The sequence below is a fragment of the Apium graveolens genome, chromosome 4 (assembly GCF_009905375.1).
Source record: "Apium graveolens cultivar Ventura chromosome 4, ASM990537v1, whole genome shotgun sequence".
NCBI classification, from domain to species: Eukaryota; Viridiplantae; Streptophyta; class Magnoliopsida; order Apiales; family Apiaceae; genus Apium; species Apium graveolens.
The window spans coordinates 120575108-120581107 of NC_133650.1; the positions used below are offsets into that span (position 1 = coordinate 120575108).

The 6000-nt window shown below is 35.5% G+C and overlaps 1 long non-coding RNA gene across 1 annotated transcript; it reads left to right on the top strand.

Moving 5' to 3' along the window:
* The first annotated feature begins 1636 nt into the window (after nt 1-1636).
* LOC141716875 (uncharacterized) lies at nt 1637-5520 on the top strand. Its single transcript, XR_012573399.1, has 4 exons — nt 1637-2357; nt 2479-2556; nt 3418-3462; nt 5310-5520. It is a non-coding gene; the product is annotated as an uncharacterized LOC141716875 (long non-coding RNA).
* Nucleotides 5521-6000: the final 480 nt, after the last annotated feature.

Consider the following 6000-nt stretch of genomic DNA (forward strand, 5'->3'; position numbering starts at 1 on the left):
CAGAAGTTAATCTTTCACATGTTAAAGTTTGATCTATGTAACTAATAAACATGGTTTTAAGATGTAATCTCAACTCAGTAATATCATCAGTATGAAAGGCATAAGTAGTTTGAGGTACCTTTAACTCAGCAGTATATCAGCATTTACCATCAAGGCATAGTTTTCCTCATCCTCAGAATCTGAAGCATCTGACCAGCTTTTCTTCTTTGTGACAAGAGCCTTGCCTTTGTCACTCTTCCCTTTTCTGCAATCAGGAGATATGTGGTCTTTCTCTCCACAGTTGTAGCATTTGACATTTGAGTGATCTCCTCTTTCAGACTTTCCTCCTTTTCCTTCAGATTTTCTGAAACCTTTCTTATCAGAACTTGCACCTTTCCTGGAAGACTTCTTTCCTCTCCTGAATTTCCTGTATGCAATCTTTGTAATTCCTTTCACCATTAGAGCACACAGCTTCATCATTTCTTCATCAGGGTCCATCTCAGGTAAACTTTCAGTTTTTGAGTCATCATCACTATCAGAACTTGATGACTCAGTATCAGACTTTGGGATGAGAGCCTTTCCCTTGCCTTTTCTTGAGGCAGCAACTTTGGGGATTTCCTCCTCAGCCTCAAGAGCAACTATCTTTGAATTTCTCCCATTCCTCTTGCTTCTTTGTTCCATCTCAAGTTCATGAGTCTTGAGCATCCCATAAATTTCATCAAGAGTTGTTTCCTCAAGAGCATAGTTGTATCTTATTATTGTGGCCTTCAAATCCCATCTTTCAGGAAGAGCTAGCAGGAATTTAAGATTTGAATCTTCAAGATCATATTCCTTGTCTACTAGTGACAGGTCATTCAAGAGTTTCATAAATATGTCATATAAACTAGTTAATGACTCATCAGGCTTTGAGTCAAAGTGCTCATACTCTTGAGTGAGTATAGTCCTCCTGTTCTTCTTGATTGCATCAGTTCCCTGACACCTTGTTTCCAAAGCATCCCATATCTCCTTTGCAGTCTTGCATTGGATTACCCTGTTTGACATGACATTATCAATGGTACTATACAGCAAGTGTCTTACCTTTGCATCCTTGGCAATCGATGAAATATCTTTAGCTGTGTAGTCACTTTTCTCCTTTGGTACAGACTTTGCTGGCTGACCTGCAACTTCCATAGAGAGTTTGGTTGGCATATGTGGTCCTTCATTAATCCTGTCAAGATATTCTGGATCTGTAGCTTCCAGAAACATAGCCATCTTCACTTTCCATATGGGATACTCAGAAGGCTTCAACATGGGAACCCTAATAGTCTCATATCGACTGTGGGTTATGGTTTTTGGAGTTTCTTCAGTTTTGGTGGGCTTGGTTGGAGTTTCTTCTTCAGACATATTTGTTTTTGGATCTTAAACTATTTGTGTGTTAACAGATATGTTCTGATACCACTTGTTAGGTCACACACACTGTAGAAGGGGGTTGAATACAGTGTTTACTACAATCAAATCGAATATAAGAACTCAAGTAACAGAACAAGGATTTTATGCAACACAATAAACTCTGTTACAAAGAACTTGTAAGAACCCTGATTTTTGTAATATTTTAAAACTTCTGTGAATAGTAACTTGAGCTAATTAAGTAATACGTATGGGGGTCATCATAAAATGAATAGTGGAATTTTGAGAATTCGAGATCATATTCTTGTTTATCGAGGAAAATAAGTGAATGTAAAAGCCAACGGAATTCGAAGATTCACAATTATACTACGTGTTTTCGTATCCGTAAAGAATGGCGTAGAACCGGGAATACTACATGAAATAAATAATATATCAAGGTGTTTCTATGATCAAGAGAAGGAATGGAATTGGTTATAGGATTATAAGCGATAAAAGAAATCGCTACGAAATAAGTCGTTATACGTGGAAACTATCGGAATGGAACGACGATTGCGTTTACGATAAATAAACGAATGAGAAATTAAATCCCATGCAAGTTGGCCATGCATAACCAAGTCCTAGCTAGTAGTTAGGAGTGTAACTAGATGATTAGAAGTAACTAGAATAGTTAGTGGAATAGTGTTGAATAGTGATGGGAGACAAACAAGTACACAAGCCATACTTCTCCCTTTTCTCACTTCACCACACAATCAAACCAACCCATACCTTTGCCAAATTATTGTCAAATCTGCTGCATACATCCCATATATTCATTATACACTCCCACACTTTAGCCACAAAAGAAAACAACCCCTTTTCCCTCACTTAAAGCTCTCCCATTTTTCATTCCAGCAGTTCGGATTTTCTGAGCAAGGGAGAAAGAAAAATTCATAACTCAAAATATACTCATTCCAATATCATGAAATTTTTACCATATCTTCTCTATATCATGGGTAAGCTTCGTACCAAATTTCAGCCTCAAATTATTTTTTTTGAATTTTATAAAAATGTTTGAATGAGGTGCTGAAATGTAACTCCGAAATTCTAACTTGTTTCTTGGTTTTGTTTCTTAAGGAGCTAGCCCTTCTAAGTGTTTTCTAAGCAAACCAAGCCTCAATAATCCTAGCACTAACCTTTCTAGTGTCCAAGAAGGTATAAGTTTCAACCCTTTAAGGTTTTATGGTTGGATTTAAGAGTTATGTTTGTTGTAGTGTTAAGATCCAAAGGATTGTGTTTGTTTGAGTTTGTATTGATTATGTTCTTGCTAAAGGCTTGAGATGTTGAGTTGTATTCCATGTATGTGGTACTAGATAGAGCATACAAGGTTCATGTGGGTGGATCTTGAGAAGTACTTGTGTTTATGATGGTTATAGGTAGTGATTGTGTTAAGATCAAGTAGTAGAAATTGAGTTTGGGCATTCGTGCACTTGATCTGTTTTCTGCAGGACATTCGGCCATGAAAATGGTTAAAATTTGAAAACCACTGGCCATGAACAGATAGATCTTGTTTTGTAGTTTCTATACATGTGTAGATCATCATGAGGAGATTTACGGTTTAGGAGTTATGGTCGTTTTAGTGTAAAACATTTCTGTGATTTGCCTACTGCACTTAAGTCCACTTGCATGGTGATTTTGAAGGACTTAAAATAATTTCGAGATTCTGGAAAAATTATGAAAAATGGATATGACAGTAGAGAAGACTGTCCAAAAAGAATTTTGAGATAATATTAATTTTTCGATTTTATAAAAATGTTTTGATAAAGCGAGTGCAAGCGAGAAACGCATAAAAACCTAGTTTTGACGCGCGTTTTCTCACGTTCAAGCTTAAAACTCGAAAAGGACTTTCTAAAGCGAACGATCGATTTCAAAACTCGACCATGTTATAAAGTGAGAATATAAGTGTTGAGAATATGACGATCGGAGATTCGTTATACTTGAGTAGTTGCGAAAGTTGCTTAATAAAAGCGAGACGTTAATCGCGTACTAACTTAGACCATTGGTTCTTGTTTATAGATCGCCAACCAAACACTAGATACCATACCACTTCGATTACTCGAGGCAAGTTTTCGAAACCCTATCTCATACTATCCATGCTATATATATACTGTTGTGATATTGATGGCATGATTTACTGTTCAAATATATATGCTTCTCTATGATATCAATGCATACGAATTATGCGATTGTTTACGAAAATAAATTTCATTTTACACGAGTATGAGAAATTGAAACGTATTTCAAATATAATATAGGATAATGGGAGTCGGAAATATTTTAATAACGGTTTAATTTCGGAGAGAGCCGAACGCGAAAGATTTCTATTTCGATAAATAAAGTACGTTCGCGTAATTTATATATCAAGCGAATGATTGAGATTTTGACTTAAACTTCGAGAAATATTGGTTTATTCATTTAAGGGACACCCTTACTCGATTGATTATTTTATAAAGCGATACTTAAGGGATTATTAAATATCCATAAAGTATTTAAAAATATACTGAATAGTTTATAAATCATTTCACGTTATTTAATAAAGATTTAACTATTCAAAGAGCAATTATAGGATACCAAATCCTGTTTTGATTATTTGATTAAGGTGCCTCCATTCATTGGACCTTATTCAGAGATATTTTGTATTTAAGATTTTTTTTTATTAATTCATTGAACCTTAATTAGAAATACTTTGTACTTAAGATTTTATCAATTCATTGAACCATATTCAGAGATATTTTATATATAAGCTTTTTATCAATTCATTGAACCTTATACAAAGATGTTTTATTTATAAGATTTTATCAATTCATTGAATCCCTCTTAAATTATTATGAGACCTTAGATATTTAATATCTTCGGACTTCTAAAAACTTATTTAAAAATAGACATGGTTCCCAAAGGTACTTTCTAAATTATTCAAAACTCTTGAAAGAGATTAATCATTTGAAACGTATCAAAACCTTAGGGAACTTAGTCTAGAAGCATAAGAGTTTTGCTTCCTCGTTCAATAAAGAACAAGTGAGTAATATATGTGTCACCCTACTACAGATAGGGATTTGAAAATGATTTTAAATTCAAAACTCTGACAACTCCCAAAGATCAATTGAGTTAAAAGTGATGAATAAATCATCTTATTTAAAGGTCAACTTTTAACGACCTATTCCTTCGAAAAAGGATTTTGAGCAAAAGATATAATTGTTTTGGGACTGGAATGTGGCCTGCCCGGCACGGAGTGGTATCGGGCAGTGACCAGGCGCGGAGTGGCGCATTATGCAAGCGCGGAGTGGCGCATTGTACGGTTATATGGTCTATGTGACCTTTGACTTTCGGACTTGCACGGCAATGGGCAACCACCGTGTAGTGTCTTGATGAGCCCAAAGGCGGCTAGGTTTGTATTCCTTCTACTAGTAGAGAAAATTTCGTACTCGGCTGATCACCGGTACGTGGTTTATTCCAGTATAGTCCCTTTCTTCCATTTTGGAAAAACTGTTGTGAAATATATAACAGAGAGCCGATAAGGCTGAGTTTTAAACAAGGATATTGATAATTATATATCAAATCCATTTGAGAAATCTGCCAATAAGGCTGAGTTTTAAATTGGGATGTTGATGAATATATATCACACCCATTTGAGAATCTTGGTTCGAGTAACATCTTGAGATTTTGAAACAAAACGAGTACGAGTATAAAATAATTTTGAGAAAGAGATGAATACAAGTATCCAGTGGTTATACTATTGTAGTTGATTTTGAGAATATTATAAATTTGACAAGCATATAAACTTTCAGATTGCTTTGGAGATACAAAGTATAATTATTGGTTTTATTTATCCTTACATACTTAATTATGGGGATATATACCTTGCTGAGCTATAATGCTCACCCTTGCTTTTATATATCATATCACAACAGACTACCAGCATGGATCAGACCAGGACTGCTGTCCGTAGGCGGGTAAGGAACACTCGTGAGTTCTGTAGGCTTTTTGTGCGCCAGCCCCGTCAGGTAGATAAGTGGAGATGATTTATTTGATACTGTTTCCAAGCATATAACCTGTGTGTGTGAGTTTGAATAAAAGGTCGAGTAATATTGTGAAAAGAGAATTATTTAATTAATAAGTGATCGTAACGACCCGAATTCACGACCTTGGATTTGGGGGTGTTACAGAAATGGTATCAGAGCCAAAGGTTATAAGTTTTGGAAGCAGTAAGAGTAAAATGGGTAGACTGGGGATCTAAAAGTTAACAAGAACTCTCATCGAGTTCGTAGTCGGATTACTATGGAGTAGTCACGACGGTAGTACCCAAGGGGACCTTAGCCTTAAGAGTTGAGGCATTGGTTGAGTTATTAACAGTCGATTGAAAAGCCAACATTAAGGGAAGAGAATGAGTTGTAGCACTCAGAGAAAAGATTGCTAAGAGTTATATGCAAAAGAGAGTCCATTGGTTGAGCCAATAGAGTTTGTTGATGGACTACCAGGAGTTATGTTGAAGTGTTTATGTGAAGTGTTATACGGAAATTGATGGAATCGTTTAAGATCGACATAATGAGGAAAGGAGAAAATTGTACATGATTTTTTTTATAATGTTGATATAGAAGTGGA